Source organism: Vanessa cardui, chromosome 27 (genome assembly GCF_905220365.1).
Source record: "Vanessa cardui chromosome 27, ilVanCard2.1, whole genome shotgun sequence".
NCBI lineage: Eukaryota > Metazoa > Arthropoda > Insecta > Lepidoptera > Nymphalidae > Vanessa > Vanessa cardui.
Window position 1 is genome coordinate 3957090 of NC_061149.1, and position 20470 is coordinate 3977559.

The window sequence follows — 20470 nt, forward strand, 5'->3', positions numbered from 1 at the left end:
AGATAGCGTGATTCGAGAAGAAGGTTTCTATATATAATGCATGGACAATTTAGTAAAGAAACACTGATAATTTTTGAAGTATCCACTGTGATATCATATCTTTGCGCCCGAATCTGCGGCGGGTCGCTAGTATTATCTCAAATAACTTTGTACTTTAAATGTTGGAAAATTCTTACTGAGTTTCTTTTCAGATCATCTCGTTAGAATCTCTATTCCAAAGCGGTTGGTAGTTTACTTTGTAAAATGAAAATAATGGTTGACAGATTTAAGTACAAAAAAGGGTAAAAAAAAAATGTAAATTTAATAGATATTAATTAACATACCTATTAAAATTCATTGAAAAACTAAGTATTAAAATTAATATTGATTCAATTGTTAATGTTAAACGATTTAAAAGTTAAATAGTCTAGATAAATAATGAACATTTAAAATTATAATTTGATTTGCGCTGAGACTTTCTTTAAACAAGTAAAATGTTTCCAATAATATTTTTGTTCTTAATACAACAACAACAGCCTGTAAATTCCCACTGCTGGGCTAAAGGCCTCCGCTCCCTTTGAGGAGAAGGTTTGGAACATATTCCACCACGCTGTTCCAATGCGGGTTGGGGGAATACACATGTGGCAAAATTGCTGTGAAATTTGTCACATGCAGGTTTCCTCACGATGTTTCCCTTCACCGCTGAGCACGAGATGAATATAAAGACAAATTAAGTACATGAATCAGCGGTGCTTGCCTGGGTTTGAACCCGCAATCATCGGTTAAGATGCACGCGTTCTAACCACTGGGCCATCTCGACTCACGAGTGTTCTTAATAGTCTAGATTAAATTTATAAATATATATCTGTATATAACATTTTGTGCAAGTTGTAAACGCCTGTAAGTGGCATGCATATTAATTAGTATTTAAAACTTAGATGTTTAAGATTTGTTTGTGAATGCTATTGGTGTGTCTTAATAAATAAATAATCTCACAGATGTACCAAAGCCTCTACTACAACAAACCATACAAATCTCCGTATAATTTAATGTACAAACTTTATTTAATCTATATTAATATTATAAATGTGAAAGTAACTCTGTCTGTCTTTCACGAACAAACCGCTGGACCGATTTTGATGAAATTTGCTATGAAGCAAACTTAAACTCCAAGAAAGAACATGGGCTACATTTTGCCTAACTCATGACAATCAACACCAGGGAAGCCATCGACTACAAGTTAAATATATTTTGGAATAAAATTTCTCTTAGAGAGCGCTTATATATCATTTAATATTTCACAGTTTTATAAGTTGTTTTTTCTTGCATTTGTAAATTTTAAAGAAGATTCAGACGAATTCATTATGTATGTCATTCCTTTATAATTTTAAATCATTGATAAATATTAAACAAACAATGATTTTTCTAATATGGCACAGAAAGCAAACACGGCTTGAAAGTTCTCAAATATTTCTGGCTGGTAAAATCTTCTAGAAAATAATAAAAAACTTTGAAAACTTTTTTAATGACATTTACGGCGTGACCACAGTAAACACGGGTTCACTTTTATTTTGCATGAGTTATTTACTAATGATGACGGATTATAATATCTTCAGACAAGTTAATGTTTCAACCAAACTAAAATAAAACAAAAGAAACACAATGAAAAATCAAAATTATTTTCAATCGAAAAATTAGGTTTTATAAACAATTTTTGAATCGTTTTACCGACCACAACAACATACATAAACAATAATAATAAAGCATATAAAATCGTATACATGTATAACAAAACTTTCTTATAAGACCCAAAGTAACAAACCGTTTTTAATAACACGTATTGCATTACAACTAACGCCATCTATTTTCCAGTAGCTGTACTAACCTCGACCGTACAATATCGATCGCATATCTTATTGATTAATCATTGTACTGTTATTCTATATTATGTTTCTGATCTTTGTGTATATGTTATTATACTATCACAATTTAATATTCGTTTTGCTAATTAACTTTGAAAAAATATTTAAATATTTTTCTTTATTGTTATAACTTCATATAATAGTAATTATTTATTGTGTGATTTATTCGATGTTTAAAATTATTTGGTGATATTGTTTTAATAAATACAATTTACTTAAAGCACGTTTTAATAATATAATTATTTAAATTTACATTCATTATAAAAAGTGACACAATTTACTATAACCAAAAATGTTCATAGATTTCTGATTCAAAATACAAAATTCATAAGACATTGTAATACTTTTTGTTTATATTCTTTCAATATTAGAAATCAAGTACTTAGATACTTTTGAAAAAAAAAATATTTCCATCTTATTTCTTAAGCAATTTCAGGAAAATAACTACAAAATAAATCTTACAAATTTTTCTAGAACAGACATACATTCTAAATTTAAAACATTTTTGAAAATAACTTAGTAAAAATATATATTATAAATGCCATAGTAACTCTGATCTTCTTCGCTGAAGCGATTTAGATGAAATTTGATATTCAGATAGTTCAAATCCCGGAAAGGGACATGAGCATATTAAAATAGGATTTGCGTACTATTAGTACATGTATTGTATGTCTTTGCGTACGATAGTTTGTATATGTATTGTTATGTATGTGTTGTTATGTAGTCATAAGTTCAGCTACTTATAAATATTACGCACCCTAATGTCTTGATCACTATGAACTATAAATATAATATAATAAAAACCAAACCATACGTCTTACGGAACAATTCTTAAATGTCATTTTTTTTTCGAACTAAACACGCGAAACCAAAAAGAGAAAAAACATACGTCCGTCTCGTTCGTAACATGGCGTGTGTCAAATGACAACTCCCACGGTATTTCAACAGATATGGATTAGGGGTTTAATTAATTTAAAATATATAATTCATATAATTTATTACAATTAAATATATATCAATGGCTAAATAGATTAAATATTAACTTAATTTGTTTTTACATTCCAATCCTTACATGACAGTGTATTCGAGAGGAAACCTGCCTATCAAGCTAAACTAACAAAAGCATTATAGTACAACAAAATGAAATCTTCCTTATGAGTAAATTAAATGGTATATTCAAAAAGTATTTTCATTTTACCTACCTATTCAAACAATAGTTATATTATACAAAACCATTGTAATATTATAATTAATAAATATCGATTTGAAGAGGCACCTCCCTTTGAGGATATTTGGAAATTATTCCACCATTTTCTCGTGATGTTTCCTTCACCGAGCATGAGATGAATTATAAACACAAATTAAGCACAAAGATTCAAGGCTACTTGATTTGAACCCACAATCATCGCTTAACATACACGCGTTCGGACCACTAACACTAACAATACGTACAATAAACTTCAATAATTTAATTGCGACAAAAATAATCTTTACTAATAACATCAGTGCAAAAGCCTGTCTGTATGTTGGAATTTAATGGCCAAAGATGATCTGATTTTGATGAAGTTTAATGTGATTCAAACTTGAACTCCAATCAAGGATATTCCTGCGTAACCTGACGACTAATTACTTACAACGCGCGCGAAATTACGTTCAACAACTATTCATCTGTATACATTAAGTATTGTTTCGAATGTGTAATTTTATGTAATACTAGCGACCCGGCTTCGCACAGGAGCAATACTGATACTACAGAATTTATTTACGATATCACATTTGAAACTTATAAAATTATCAGTGTTTCTTTACTATGTTGGAAAAGGGTAACTACTGAGTTTCTTACCGGTTCATCTCGGTAGAATTTTCTTTCCGAACCGATGGTAGACTTCACTTGATTGTAATATGACGATTCAAAAATTGTAAAAGCCTTCTTGAATAAAGTTTATTTTGATTTTGATTTTTTTATATTGTCCATGTGTTATATACAAAAACCTCTCGAATCACTCTATCTACTAAAAAGAACCGCATCAAAATCTGTAACGTAATTTTAAAGATCTAAGCATACATATGTACAGACAGCGGTAAATGACTTTTAATTAACATATATCATAGTCCATCCCTGTGTTTAAACAGCACTTCGACCGTGTAGCGACATTCCTACGCCGTGCTAGCTCCGCCCGTCGGGTACACTCACCATTGAAGACATGTTTAACATGTCCTTCTAACAATGTTGCCAGTTGTAACTAATAATATTTTATAATTTAATATTATATTTAATCTGTGGTTTAGTATTTATAAAACACATGAAAGTTTTCACTGTGTATTGCTTAACTGTTAAATTTGAAATTTATCAAAAAATCTTTGGAATCCCGATTTTGATGCAACTCTTAGGTTAAAATCAAAATGAACGACATAAGATTCTTAAAACTACTTAAGTACTTTTAAACAAATAAATATAGATATTGGATAACATCACATACATTATTCTGATCCCAATGTAAGTAGCTAAAGCACTTGTGTTGTGGAAAATCAGAAGTAACGACGGTACCACAGACACCCAGACCCAAGACAACATAGAAAACTAATGAACTTTTTCTACATCGACTCGGCCGGGAATCGAACTCAAACCCTCTCACTACTCGACCACGAAGGTCATAACCGTGCAAACTCTTCAAGAAATATAATAAACTATAATGTCGATTTAATTTCAGCTAACATCAGTGACCTCAAATTCCACTGAGAAATCTGGGAAATAACTCAGCAATGACTGTTCTTTTCAAACAACTTCAAAAAGGAGGAGGTTATTAATTCATCTATATTTTTTATGCTTGTTACTTCATAACTTTTAACTGGGTGGACCGATTTTGATAATTTTTTTTTCGTTTCAAAGCTAGCGCTTCCCGTGTGGTCCTATTTCGTCCCAATCGTAAATCGACTTTTAAGTAATCTAATATTTTTCATTTCATTTTACTTAGGAGGACTCTAAAAATATGTTGAATATGCAATCAGTTTATTACTTTTTAGTGCATATTTATTTGTATTAAAACAGTGTTTTGTTTGAAGACGGTTTTTTTGTTAAAATTTTTATTTATTATGTACGATGACGGTTAAATTAGCCATCTGATTGTAAATTGGGTGATATTGGTACTGAGAGAATTGTTAACCATTCCTTGCCTGCAATGCACCACTAACCTTAGGATCTAATACGTCCCTTGTATATACATACTATTATACTATAACTTATATATAAACAAATTAATATAACAAAACAAGTTAATAATGACACGATATCAAGCAATTATTTAATAATTAGTAAAAATATGTATTATATTTATTTTTTGGGTATTTATTTAACTGTCTGGTTCGTTTGCCCAGAGGATCGGAATTACGATTCAACGGGGAAATGCTGCTAGTATTCTTGCCACCATTGCACGCGGTCAAGATTTATACAGTAACTAGTTTTAGTTCATATTTGTATACATTTAAGCATTCAGTGTTATTAATTAAAATATATTATATATTTATGTAATAACAAGAGTTCTTGTACTAGATTTTGATATTTATTATTTACTTAATGATTAATGTTTTCTTTAATATTAATCGTAAAATTAACCGACGGCTTAGTTTAAACACTGAGAAACTAACTATAGTTTATATTTAATTCACTGTAATATAACATTTAGTTGAGATTAACTAACATTTAAATTATTTTTAAAGAAATTAAACAAATAAAAAGTATATAATAATATAACATTTATAATATAATGCATAAGTTCTTTTCAAAAATGTCTAAAACAATTAATATAAAACTTCTAATAAAAGCTGCTGCGCGTTTTGAAATTTTAGTGTACAATACAAGATATTATGTCTAGTGACTCATAAATTCAAATCATTTGTAAAAAATATATTGATAAATAAGGCATATTATGCAATAGCAGATTATATAGATGATAAAAAAGCGTGGTGTTAATACTTGTTGACTTCCAGTTAACATGTGTTATATACTTATACATATTTAACTAAAATAACTTTGTATTTTTAAATGTTGTAAGAGAGTAACTACTGAGTTTCTTGCCGTCCTCTCGATAGAATCTGCATTCCGAAACCGAGGCTTTATTTAATATACTTTTTTAAATGATGATTCAAAAGTGCTTGTAAAAGCCTACTTGAATAAAGTATATTCAGATTTCAATGTCTGCCGACGGTTTTATTTGTGTCTGTATTAATAACATAAGGAATACTTTGTTTATATGTACAGAGTAATTTATGTAATTATCCGATTCTAACATTTTTATCACTGGTACAAAAATTATGCCTGAGTACTATCCTACTAATATTATAAATACTAAATAAAGTATGTAAGGATGGATGTTTGTTACTCTTTCATGAAAGTCAAAGTCAAAAACCTTTATTCAAAATGTTTATGAAGTGTTTACACTTTCTTATTGATTGTCGATAATCTACCACCGGTTCAGAATATAATACCTCAGACCTGAGAAGAACCGGCGAAAGAAACTCAGCGGGAACTATTTTTTTTTATTATGTCAATTTACATTATGGCTTACAGCATGAAAGAACTACTAAACCAATTTCGATGATATTTTACATTGATCATAAAAGTAAAGTTGCAGCCTGTAAATTTACCACTGCTGGGATAAGGCCTCCTCCTCAATTAAAGAGAGGGCTTGGAACATATTCCACCACTCTGTTCCAATGCGGGTTGGTGGAATACACATGTGGCAGAATTTTTATGAAATTTGTCACATGCAGGTTTCCTCACAATGTTTTCCTTCACCGCAGAGCACAAGATGAATTATAAAGACAAATTAAGCACATGAAACAGCGGTGCTTGCCTGGGTTTGAACCCACAATCATCGGTTAAGATGCACGCGTCCTAACCACTGGGCCATCTCGATTCAAATAAACATTAATATCATAACAATGAATTTATTGTATTTATTTTAACTAGTAGTCTCCCGAGGCTTTGCTTGTGTTATAGGGTGTTGATTGTCATGTGTCAAAAAAGTAGTATGTCATTTTCTGGAGTTCGAGTTTGCCTCATACTAAATTTCATCAAATTTGATTCAGCGGTTTGGTCGTAAAAGAGCGAAAGAGCGAGTAAATTGTAGAGCTTTAGACGATTAGTTCTGCAGATTTCTCGTAATCATTCTTGTGATATAGAAAGGCTGACTGACAAATGGTTGACCTGGAAATAAATGGTCATTAACTTATTTCTTAGATAACAATTCGCTATCAAGTTTGAGAACTGAGATGTTATGTCCCTTGTGCCTATTGCTACCCTATGAAATTCAGCAATACTAAGTATTGGGAGTGGTTAATACAGATAGGCCTACACAAAGCTCTACCAAGGTGATAAGTTGTAAACGAGCACGGCTGATCTGATGGATATGACCATTCAATACGTTACCGTTAAGAAATGACTACGCTGTTATGTTGAAGGTTTCTTAGTTGTATCGGTTCGAAAAACCGCCGGCAAGAGCTGGTTTCATACAGGCAAACAAGTCTTGAAAAACACGCTGTTGTGGATTTTCTGACATACCAAGTGATACGAGTAAAGAAACAGAAAGTGTGTGTTAAAGTTGTAGCCCGTCTGGGTAGGTACCACCCACTCACCAGTTATTCTACCGCCAAATAACAGTACTCAGTATTGTTGTGTTCTGGTTTGAAGGGTGAGTGAGCCAGTGTAACTACAGGCACAAGGGACATAACATCTTAGTTCCCAAGGTTGGTGGCGCATTGACGATGTAAGGAATAGTTAATATTTCTTACAGCGTCATTGTCTATGGGTGATGGTGACCACTTACCATCAGGTGGCCCATATGCTCGTCCGCCAACCTATTCCATAAAAACAAAAAACAAAACAAAAACGCTATCAGGTGGATATAGTTTTATAGTCAATTTTAATTATTATTAATAGTGTCGCTCCGATATGACCCAGTGGTTAGAACGTACATCTTAACTGGTGATTGCGGGTTCAACCCAGGCATGCACCACCGAATTTTCGTATGCTTAATTTTTGCTTATAATTCGAGTTCGGCGATGAAGGAAAACATCGTGAGGAAACCTGCATGTGTCTAACTTCCATAACATTCTGTCATATGTAAATTCTGCATTGTAGCAGCGTGTTCCCAATTTTTCCTCATAGGGAGGGGAGGTATTAGCCCAGCAGAGCAAAGCCTCTCTTAAATATAGTTCAAGCTTGCTTTACACCATCATACCATGCCATAGTTTCATCAAATTACCATTGGTTATTATAGATTTCTTCAGCATTTATAATATTAATACCAATTGTTTTTGTTGCATTGAAATGATTAAAGTTTGACATACTTATTGTTAGTCGTAAGAAAACATCTTAACCGATGGTACCGCTGAATTTTCTAAGTCTAAAATAAATAATAAATAATTTGGGTAATTATTGTATTGTTTTAACACAGAATACAAGTAAAGTCAATAGAAAGTTTATCTACTAAACAATATAAACGAATTTATATCATTATAACATCGTTAAGGTGATCCCGTTTACTTCACGATAAAACTATAACACAATTTTAACAATAATAAGTTAATAATACTATTTTATCGAAGCGATAATTCTTATTTGTATCAACCGTTTCAATTCGATCTAAAATACTACTCGACACTAGATGGCGCTGCAAAAATCGATACATGGTTCGTATCTAAGTTAAGGATAATCTTATCGATCGTGAGATTATTACAACTCTTATATAGCTTGAGTTATGATGTCATTATAAATTATAAATGTATGTCATTATTTTAATATTAATTTTAACAATGTTATGGAAGGTTTTTAGTTGGTGGTAGGGCTTTGTGCAAGCCCGTCTGGGTAGGTACCACCCACTCATCAGTTATTCTACCGCCAAATAACAGTACTCAGTATTGTTATTTTCCGTTTTGAAGGGTGAGTGAGCCAGTGTAAGTACAGGCACAAGGGACATAACATCTTAGTTCCCAAGGTAAGGCACATTGACGATGTAAGGAATAGTTAATATTTTTTACAGCATCATTATCTGTGGGTGATGGTGACCACATACCATCAGGTGGCCCATATGCTCGTCCGCCAACTATTACCATAAAAAAAACACTACAAGCACAAGGGATTTGATATCTTTGTTCCTAAGCTTTGTGACTTAATGGTGACCAAAGATATGATTAATAAATAAATAAAATTAGCCTTTATTGCTGCTAAATTTTAAAACATCATTTTACCATAACTTAATCTAATTATAGCTAAACGTTTAATATAGGTATATTGTTCTAAGTTAACGGCGTTCGGGTGATTACTTTTTGCAACAGCTTGTGTTTCGACATAGGCTTAATATAGATATATATTATATATATTATATAGAAATTAAATATAAGTCAGTACAGGTTCGTAATCCATTCATTCTATAGTCCAAAGAGTAGTATACGTACTTTCCTAACCAAATCCAAAGCAATAGAATCAGTGTCCAAAAGCTAGGCTGCGAAGCATTGCTACTTAGATTTTTTTTAAAGATAAATCCAATACAACAACAGCCTGTAAATTCCCACTGCTAGGCTAAAGGCCTCCTCTCCCTTTGAGGAGAAGGTTTGGAACATATTCCACCACGTTGTTCCAATGCGGGTTGGTGGAATGCACATGTGGCAGAATTTCTATGAAATTTGTCACATGCAGGTTTCCTCTGTTTTTCTTCACCGCTGAGCACGGGATGAATTATAAAGACAAATTAAGCACATGAATCAGCGGTGCTTGTCTGGGTTTGAACCCGCAGTCATCGGTTAAGATGCACGCGATATACATATTCTGGCCCTGGACTGGAATCTGATACCAGTGAGTCGCTTCGATTTATTATAACACGTGATTCTTACTCGTTTATTGGTCTTCTACTAAACTCATCTCGTACTCGGGTGTAAAGTTAATATCTTGAGGCAACCTCCCGGATGAATCTGCTATGATGATGATGTCAACGTGATATGTTAAAACAAAAACGCTTCGAAAATTAGATCGATTAATATTGCCTTACCTTTACTTAATGCTAGGAGTTTGTACAGTCGGAGGAAGAAAACCTTAGTCATTATTCAAATTAATTCCTTAATCAAGTCTTAAGCTTTTAGTACCTTTTGAATCAAAACATCAAGTCATTGCGACGCAATATGTCATTCTCGATCGGTAAAGCAAATGATCGCTCATACTGAGCACACGAAGATAGATCTTACGGTGGCGAACCTTTTCTTACCCTGTACAAGTTCCTTTGGGTTTGGACCTCCGCGGTCGAGCGGTATGTACACCGGTTTTCAGGGGTATGCCACTCCGAGATCCCGGGTTTGATTCCCGGCTGAGTCGATGTAGATTATCATTAGTTATCCATGTTGTCTTGGGTCTGAGTGTTTGTGGTACCGTCATTACTTCTGATTTCCATAACACAAGTGCTTTAACTACTTACATTGGGATCATAGTCATTTGTATAAGTATAAATAATCAGTATTGTTGTGTATCGGTTTGAAGGATGAGTCAGGTTTAAATAAGCTATTGTAATTACAGTCACAAGGAACATAACTTAGCTCCCAAGATTGCTAGTGCATTGGATGTAAAAAAAAAGTAAAGTAACAGCCCATAAATTTCCTCTCCCTCCCTTCCTTCCTTCCTCCTCTCCCATTAAGGAGAGGGTTTGGAACATAACACACGCTGTTCCAATGCGGGTTGGTGGAATGCAAATGTGACAGAATTTCGATTAAATTAGACACATGAAGGTTTCCTAACGATGATTTTCTTCACAGCCGAGCACGAAATTAATTATAGACACAAATTAAGCACATATATATAGTGGTGCTTGCCTGGATTTGAACTCGAACACATCGGTTAAGATGCACGTGTTCTAACCACTGGGCCATCTCAGCATTGGATGTAAGAAATGGTTAGTATGTAACGCTAATGACTATGATAAGTAATAATGACATGCCATCAGCTGTTCTGATAAAAGAAGCTTAAAAAACAGATTCCAATAAAACTTAACAAGTTATTATATAAAGCAAATATAATTTAGTATTTTTATTTATCCATACTGGTCACATACACACATTTACAGTAATTATGACATCATGAACATACAGTATCTACTCTAAATCTTTAATAAAGATATACATATACTATATATAAAATAAAGATCCATAGACAAGACGTATGGTCCGTAAAATGATATAGACCTCAGACTAGTAATTATCTATGCCTTATCAAGTAATTTATGCAAGAATTAATATTAATACAAGTTTTTACGGGCGGTTTCGCTTCCACGGGTTTTTCTGGGATAAATCATCACTCACGGTCTAAGTGACTTAAGTTATGCTTCGGCTCATAAACTGCCTCTATGCTAGGAATGTAGCCGTGATAGCTCAGTGGTTGGAACTTGATGCCTACGAGATACAGATTGCGAGATCAAATTCGAGAATTTACTGATTTTTGTCATTTTAATTTAGGTTTTTATCACTATTTAGAATGTTTAACCGATGATAGCGAGTTCAAACCACTGATTGATATGCTTAATTTGTGTTTATAATCTTGTCCTTGGTGAAGGAAAACAAAATATAAATCAATATAAATATTGGACAACATCACATACATTACTCTGAACCCAATGTAAGCTAAAGCACTTGTGTTACGGAAAATCAGAAGTAACAACAGTAGCACAAATAGCCCGACCCAAAACAACATAGGAAACTAATGAACTGTTTCTACATCGACTCGGCCAGGAATCGAACCCGGGATGTCGGAGTGGCGTTCCCATGAAAACCGGTGTACCAAATAATGAATAAATCTTCATATGTCTAAAAAACCCCAAATCTTCTCAAGAAAAGTCGTAGTCTTTTCAAATAGCCGTATAAAGTTACCGGTATAATTTAGACTAGACGGTTGCCAGCGAAACTTCGCGTATACTTAACATATTTACAGGAATTACGAAACATATGACCGGGTTTTTTTTATTCAATTTTATACTTGATTCTCAAAATTTAAAAAGATTATTAATACTAAATGAATAAATAAATCATTCATTAAAAGAGTACTTTTTAGAAAGAAACGCCTGGAGTTAGGCTCGGGTTCCATCATAGGACACTAATTACTATAAATATCAACATTGTACATTTGTTTGTATGAAAAGATCAACTATTTTTTTCTTGCCGTTTCTTCTCGCTTCCGAAACGATGGTAGTATTTAGTTATTGACGATTCAAAAACGCTTCACTGTGAAGTTTACTTGAATAAAATTGATTTGATTTTTTTTGTACAGTCGTAGTACTGCTCTGTACCCGGATAATAACTTTTTTCCGCTTTATAAAATTAATTGCTAAATCGTAACCATTTTTTAAATTGCAGTCAAGAATCCTCTTTAATTTTCTGCACATCTAAGGCGAGAGCTCTTCAAAATAAGACTAACTAATCTACGTGTAGATATCGTCTCATAATCACTGGGACAAAAGCGGCTTACGCTATTTATTTATTGTTATTATTATGTTATTATTTTTAAGGTATTGTTTGGCGGACGAGCATATGGGCCACCTGAAGGTAAGTGGTCACCATCACCCATAGACAATGACGTTGTAAGAAGTATTAACTATTCTTTACATCGTCAATGTGCCACCAACCTTGGGAACTAAGATGTTATGTCCCTTGTGCCTGTAGTTACACTTTTGTTTTAATTTGTTTTATTAATTCGACTCAAAAGATTTGATCGGTTCCCGGTATAATTTACTTTTTAATCTGTGCTTGTATATAATTTGAAAATACATTTTCCCATATACAACATCCGAGTAACAACATCGAAGCGACTTTACCAAAAATATAATGATTGTGTTGTACACAAAGCTGTGCTACAACAAGCTAACATTAGTTCTTTTGGTATGTGTCATTAAAAAGTTATGACGTTACCTTGTTAGCTAGTAAAGTTATATTTCTTAATGTTCCACTCCAGGGCATATGTCTTTTCTTGTCTTGTAAAGATGGCTTGGTGAATATTCCACCACGCTCTTTCACAGAATATTGATGCATAGACATGTGACATCCATTCCATATAATACCAGTATGAGATTAATTACAAACACAAATTAAGCAAGCTGATTTGAACCCACAATCGATTTAGAATTAATTTTTGTCCACTGCTGGACATAGGCCTCTCCAAGTGCACGCCACTGTGGTCTTTCTCTGGCTACTCGCATCCAGCTGAGACATTACACTAATCGAATCTTTAAGCCGACCATTTCAATTCTTCTTTTTTGCTAAGTTGTCAAACCACAACAACAACAGTAGCCTGTAAATGTCCCACTGCTGGGCTAAGGCCTCCTCTCCCTTAGAGTTTTTATGAAATTAGACACATGCAGGTTACCTCACGATGTTTTCTTTCAGCGTCGAGCACGAGATGAATTATAAAGATAAATTAAGCACACGAATATTCAGTGGTGCTTGCCTGGGTTTGAACCCGCAATTATCGGTTAAGATGCACGCATTGTCGTAGGTCGATCTCCTTAAGCGTTGAGTTAATACCTGTTCACTTCCAGGCAGGATATATTACATACATATGACTGTATTTTTTAAAGAGTAACTACTGAGTTTATTGCCGGTTCTTCTCGGAAGAATCTACTTTCCGAACCGGTGGTAGCTTCACTTAATTGTAAAATGACGATTCAAAAGTGCTTATTAAAGCCTACTTGAATAAGTTATTTTGATTTTTGATTTTGATGCCTTAGCCCAGCTGTGGGAAATTTACAGGTTGTTACTATTATATTATTAAATACTGGGACAACTTAAATGCTTTTATGAATCTATTTGAATAAAACTTTTGATTATGACCATAACTTTCAAAGGTTTATAGTGTTTATATCTATCGCATCGCTTCCACACTGCACATGCTTTAATAACAAAAGCTTTACCATAATCTGTGCATCATGATTATCATTAAATTCGGGCTAACCATGTCCGAATACAGCGGATCGGTTTAATATTCATAATTTTGTTCGTACAGTATATATTATTATATACTTTTTTGTTATGTTATATGTGTTACTTATATATTAATATTTAATGTTGACACGGAGATGAATATACAGAGCAGTTGATGACAGAGACGTACAGTGACGTGATTTTTTGAATTGTCAATTTTAGTTTTTCGTTCACCATATTACTTGGATTAGTGTATTTCTTGCTATCAAGTGATGCGTTTCAAGAAAGTGTTTAATATTTTTTATAATTATTACATATTATCCAAAACACATAATGAAATAGTATGCTGTATAGTTTAATTTTATACATTTTTTAAAATATTATAATATTATTATATATTATGTATTAAAAACCTGTACAACTAAGTTATTCGATAATATTGGATAAATAATTATTAAAAATATACTAAATAAACGGTTTAATAATAAAATAAAATATTTATTTTAATTAATTAATTTTGACTCAACGAAACACTTTTAGTATGATGACTATAATTTAATTATTTACTTCAAACTATTTAGTAAATATAACTATATATATAGACACTGAACATTATATCGTTGATTTAAATATATATTAATAAGTCAATTGACCATCTAGTCAATTGAGTTACTTATAGCGAAAGCTAGGTATTTAAAACAAATACTGTCTCAGATAATGATGAAAATCAAACTCTAAACTTTTACTGAGTATTTCTCAACTTAAAATCATCATAAATCAGTAATATTTTGATTGTCCTAATCCTGAACTTAAACCCTCCTGCTTCGCGGATTAATAAATAATTTAAGGTTTCTTAAAGATTTAAATATACTGATTATAATAATGTCTCTAGTTATATAATACTCTGTAGTGATTATGTTAATACTGATCGAAGTTAGCTAGTTTTGGGGCTAATGTGGGATAGAATAATGATACACATCTGTCCTGGCCGTTTATATCGAACCTCTTTGCATATATTAAACGATCCTGAGAAGGTTTTGTGACTAATGTATATTTTTAATCTGTAAAAAAACATTACCTCTAAACTTTAAGCCGAAATGAGATTTTAACAACAATGACGCATGCGCAGAATACTATTTTTAGTATGACATACATTTATACCGTGTTTTTATTTGTGATATATTTCTATGGATTTTTTTCTTGTTATAATTCGCTTTTAAATATTGTATATTGTTGTTTATATATACATATATATTAGAGAAAAATAAATAATAGTAATTATTTGCCATTATTTCTATTTATGTTACATATACTTACACAAATTTATTGAATATATACATATAACTAGCTTTCGTTACCATAAATGATTCAAGTATTGTGTTCTATTCATAGTTATAATATATTTGTATTTACATAAATATTGCTACATAAGATCCCTGTCGTACAGCTGTAGGTTTGGAAATCCTGTGCTAAATTCCAGGAGAGAGCATTCAGCATCATTGTCAATGGCGGATTTACCAATAGGCTAAGTAGGCTGGAGCCTAGGGCGGCAAATTTAGCCCAAATTTGTTATTATCTTATAGAAATTTAAAAAAATACTTTTAATTATATGTATACACATTACGTCCGTAATCCGTATACTCGTCACTACATAGCGAGATGGAAAATAATCTAGTAACTGACAGAAATATCACCTAGTTTATTATCGTACTAATAACGGGAAAAAACCCATGTAATGAGGACGATAGAACACAAATCATAAATGTTGCAAGAAAAGAGTAGAAGCGGCAAAAATTGAATAGCCTACTAGATTTGTAAATCCGCCACTGATCATTGTATTTTTCGTTATGAAAATTAAACAGTTTGGAGTTCCAAAGTATTTGTGAACGGCTAATTAAACACAATTATATATAATCTATTATAATCGAAGTACGAATAAATATAAGCAAACCTTTTATTTACGTATTTCATGTGATTTGCTATAACTCAGATATACTGAGCACTGCAAAAAGTTAAGTTGTAGTTAAGTTTAACTAATTATATCTACTTTAATTTTTCCAAATTTCTGATAACAGATTCGTCGTTCGCGTTAAAAAATATAATAGTACGACACGTCTTAGATGTCGCATCGGCAAAATTCGTAAAACCGATCACAACCGAATTAAGTACATCCCAAATTATCAACATTTATTCCTTATGTGAATATGATCTTTACACAAACATAACAACTTGTAATATCATATTTTATTTTATTTTTATTTTTTTATTTATTCGTAATAATATATTCGTCAATTTGACACGTCGATTTACATGCACTTGCTTTCTCGGGTTGAACTGACGCAGGAATCTATAGCGACGAATAGCGTCGAATGGCGCGATAGGAAGCTATTTCTATTGGTCGTGTAAGTCCGCAGTAATCGGTTTTACGAATTTGTGTCGTACTATACTCAATTTGCTGTCAATCGTTATTTACTTGTCTTTTCTATAGTTATGGTTGGAATAGACGATATATGTGTGTCGTTAATATATAAGTTATTAATATCTAAAACTTAGATTAACGTATTGCATACTATATGCTATTTTTTACACACTGTGAGCAGTTCCTGACTAATATATCTATATTTATAATACGATTTTATTTCACTAATATATATAAATAAATATGAGACAACATCACATACATTACTCTGATCCCAGTGTAAGTAGCTAACGCACTTGTGTTATGGAAAATCCGAAGTAACGACGGTACCACAAACACCCAGACCCAAGACAATATAGAAAACTAATGATAATCTACATTGATTCGGCCGGGAATCGAACCCGGAACCTCGGAGTGGCGTACCCATGAAAACCGGTGTACACAACACTCGACCACGGAGGTCGTCAAAGCTACTCATATCCACTTTATACTTGTTCTCTATTGACGAGCGGAGATGGCCTAGTGGTTAAAACACGTGATAACCGATGATTGCTCGTTCAAACCACTGAATTTTCATGTGCTTAATTTTTGTTTATAATTCATCTCGTGCTCGAAACCTGCATGTGTGTGTGCATGTATGTATCTTGTGTCATAGTTTTTTTTTTGCAACCTTTTATGTGTCAAGTTAATTGTATGTTAAGTTGTTTATTTGACCCAAATATTTTGATATTGAAATAAATAATTTATTATCGTATAAAGTGACTACATTGAAAAATATCCAAGTTGATATTACAACTTATATATACAATATGAGGTGAGATGGCCCAGTGGTTAGAATGCGTGCATCTTAACCGATGATTGCGGGTTCAAACCCAGGCAAGCACCACTATAATTATATATGTGCACAATTAAGGAAAAGATCGTGAGGAAATCTGCATGTGTCTAATTTCATGGAAATTTTGCCACATGTGCATTCCACCAACCCACATTGGAACAGCGTGGTGGAATATGTTGCATACCCTCTCCTTAATGAAGAGGAGGCCTTAACTCAGCAGTGGGAAATGTAGATACAGCCTGTTACTTTATTTTTATTTTCATACAATATGTATGCTATATTTGAAGTAGTTATCCAGTTTAAGTCTATAAAGTTTTATACGACATAATCACAGATACAAAACGCCTAATAAAAGTATAAAATTATGTTCGAAAACCAATCAAAATGCGAGGGCAAATTATAAATATTATGCGAAATTCAATAAACCGTTAAATTACTCGTTTCCTTACAAATTAAAGGTAATTGCTTCAAAACCACACTGACTATAGAGACCATAGTTTATCATTACTCTTCCAACCGAACGGACAGGGTTTGTGCTTATTATGTTTAAAAAAAAATAAAAAAAAAAACAAAATTTCCATATAGATAAAATATCTGTCAAAGTTGATACAATATCGAGTCGTCGAAACGGATTTAGAAAAAAGTGCCCAATAAAGGAGGTTTATTTTCCGTGCAACCTCATTGGAAAATTAATGTTTTTTTTTTAATTAGTGTTATTTTTTTTTGCGAAGTGACGTTTCTTGTGTCAATCAAAACAGAGAGTGTGTGTGTGTGTGAACTTACAGAGGAAACGAGACAGTGTAGAACAAATACTGATTGTATGTGTGAATAGTGACATTTTGGCGCGTAAATTTATAGATATGTTTTTGTTATCTGATGTTTAATATTAAGTGTATTCGAATAGAGCCAAGATGGTCCTGTGGTTGGAATGCGTGCATCTGAACTGATCATTCCGGGTACAAACCCAGGCAAGCACCACTGAATACTCATGTGCTTAATATGTGTTTATAATTCATCTCGTGCTCGGCGGTGAAGGAAAACATCGTGAGGAAACCTGCATGTGCCTAATTTCATAGGCTTTCTGTCACATGTGTATTCCACCAAACCGCAGTGGAAGAGCGTGATGGAATATGTTCCAAACCACCTCAAAAGGAGAGGGGGCCTTAGCCCAGCACTGGGAAATTTACAGGCTGTTGTTGTTTTTGTTGATATTGTAGGCTAAAACCGCGTGGATCAGTGATTAGAACGCGTACGTCTTAACCGATGAATGCGGGTTCAAACCCTAGCTAATTTTTTTTTTCGGCGGTGAGGGTACACATCGTGAAGAAGACATGCGTCCTATTTACCGAAATTCTGGCTCATGTAAATCCACTTGCATTGCAGCATCTTGGTGGAATAGACTTTAGCCTAACAGTGGGAAATTTACAGCATGTGCATGTTGTATGTTACTGAGACTAGTGAGTTGCACTACAAAAGAACTTACACAAACTATCTTAGTGTTCGTGACAGCTACGTCAAACGTCATACTTTACTAGTGTGCGTGTAATTAGGGGCTAACCATTGGCTAATTTTTTTTTTCGACGCGAGCTTAGCTTTGCCTGTTTATCTGGACATATAAAAATACAAATATTTTTTTATGATATATGATATATATCAAAGATGGGTAGTAGGGCCTAGGGTACTAGGAGACCTCGCATCTTAGAGGTGATTGGTATCCCAAACATTGCATATTTGTTAGACTCATCATTAAGCTTACATTCTATGTTTAAGTAATCTACGTAAAATGTAAAGAAAAATAAATAAAAAATACAAAAAGGTGTTGAACTAATTTGTAAGGAATTTTCTGCATTATATGAATTATAAATGCATGATATGTGTGTGAGCCTGTGTCTGTGTTTGTGTATACATCAGTGTATTTATTAAATAACGATCATAATAAAATATAAAGAAGCTAAGAATCTTTAATCTATTTACAGTTTGATTTTATTTCGCTCTACATATATTTACAGTAAGTGATGGCTCAGCGGTTGAAAAGACTTGTTACTAAATCTTTGATTCTAAGTTCAATTTCAGGCGACCACCAAAATGATAGTAAACAACAAAGTCGCTTACCGTCTGTCCCTTTATATTTTTGGATCTATAAAAAATACACAACGGATTTTAATGTGGTATTTTTTAAAAGATAGAGTGACTTGAGAGGAATGTTTTTATATATAATACATAGACAATATAGTAAAGAAACACTGATAATTTTAGAAGTTTGTAATGTGATGTCGTACGTAAACAAATTCTGCTTATATTTATTTAGTATCAGTATTGCATCTGTGCGAAGCCGGGCGGGTAGCTAATTATTTATATATGATTTGAGTAACTTGGTGATAGAGCCATTTTGGGTAGCTACCACCCATATATACCACCAAACAGTAATATAAGCCATTATACCCATGCAAAGCCAGAACGGAAAGATAATCTATACTAATATTATAACTAAGGAAGTAATGTCTCTTATCTATTGAATTTGGTGTTATATAATTCACCCCTCGGGGTGTAAAATTTTAAGGATGAAAGTAAAGCGGGTTCAACTAGTTAACTAAAGTAAAAATACATTGGTATAAAGGCATACTATTCGATTCAAGATTTTATAGATGATAAAAAAAGCGTGGAGTTAATACCTGTTGACTTCCAAGCAGGATATATTAATCTAAATAATTGTATTAACTAACATGACTTTGTATTTTTTAAATGTTAAAAAGGAGTAGAATCTAGGTTCCGAACCGGTGGCTTCAATTAATTGTAAAATGACGATTCAAAAGTGCTTGTAAAAGCCTACTTGAATAAAGTTTATTTTGATTTGATTTGATTTGAACTATATTTATTCTCAGTCAAATATTATTTTATATTTTTTTATACTTATGTATAAGATATATAAGAGAATTGAGAAATTTTAAAGTTAAGCTATTTTCAATTTACTTACATTATGTAAGTTCATGGGCATGTAATGCGGAGGGATGAGGGACATATTGTGAGGAAGGCCTTGAGCATGGATGTGGACGGATATAGAGGTAGAGGACGACCAAGAAACGATGGATGGACTGTGTGAAAGACTATGGTTAGAAAGAATGTTACTTGTGAGATGACGTCAGACAGAGAAGTATGGAAGGAGATGACATGCTGCGCCGACCCCAAATAAAATTGGGAAAAGGGCAGGAGGATGATGATATGTAAGTAACGAAAATATTCAATAAACAACAAAAATCGAAACTTAACTGTGAAGTGTTTAACTTGAAAAGAAAAAGTAATTTCCATAACATTAATATGTTAAGTTAATGAGTTCAAAGTACCGGCGCCACGGGTCGTTATGATAAT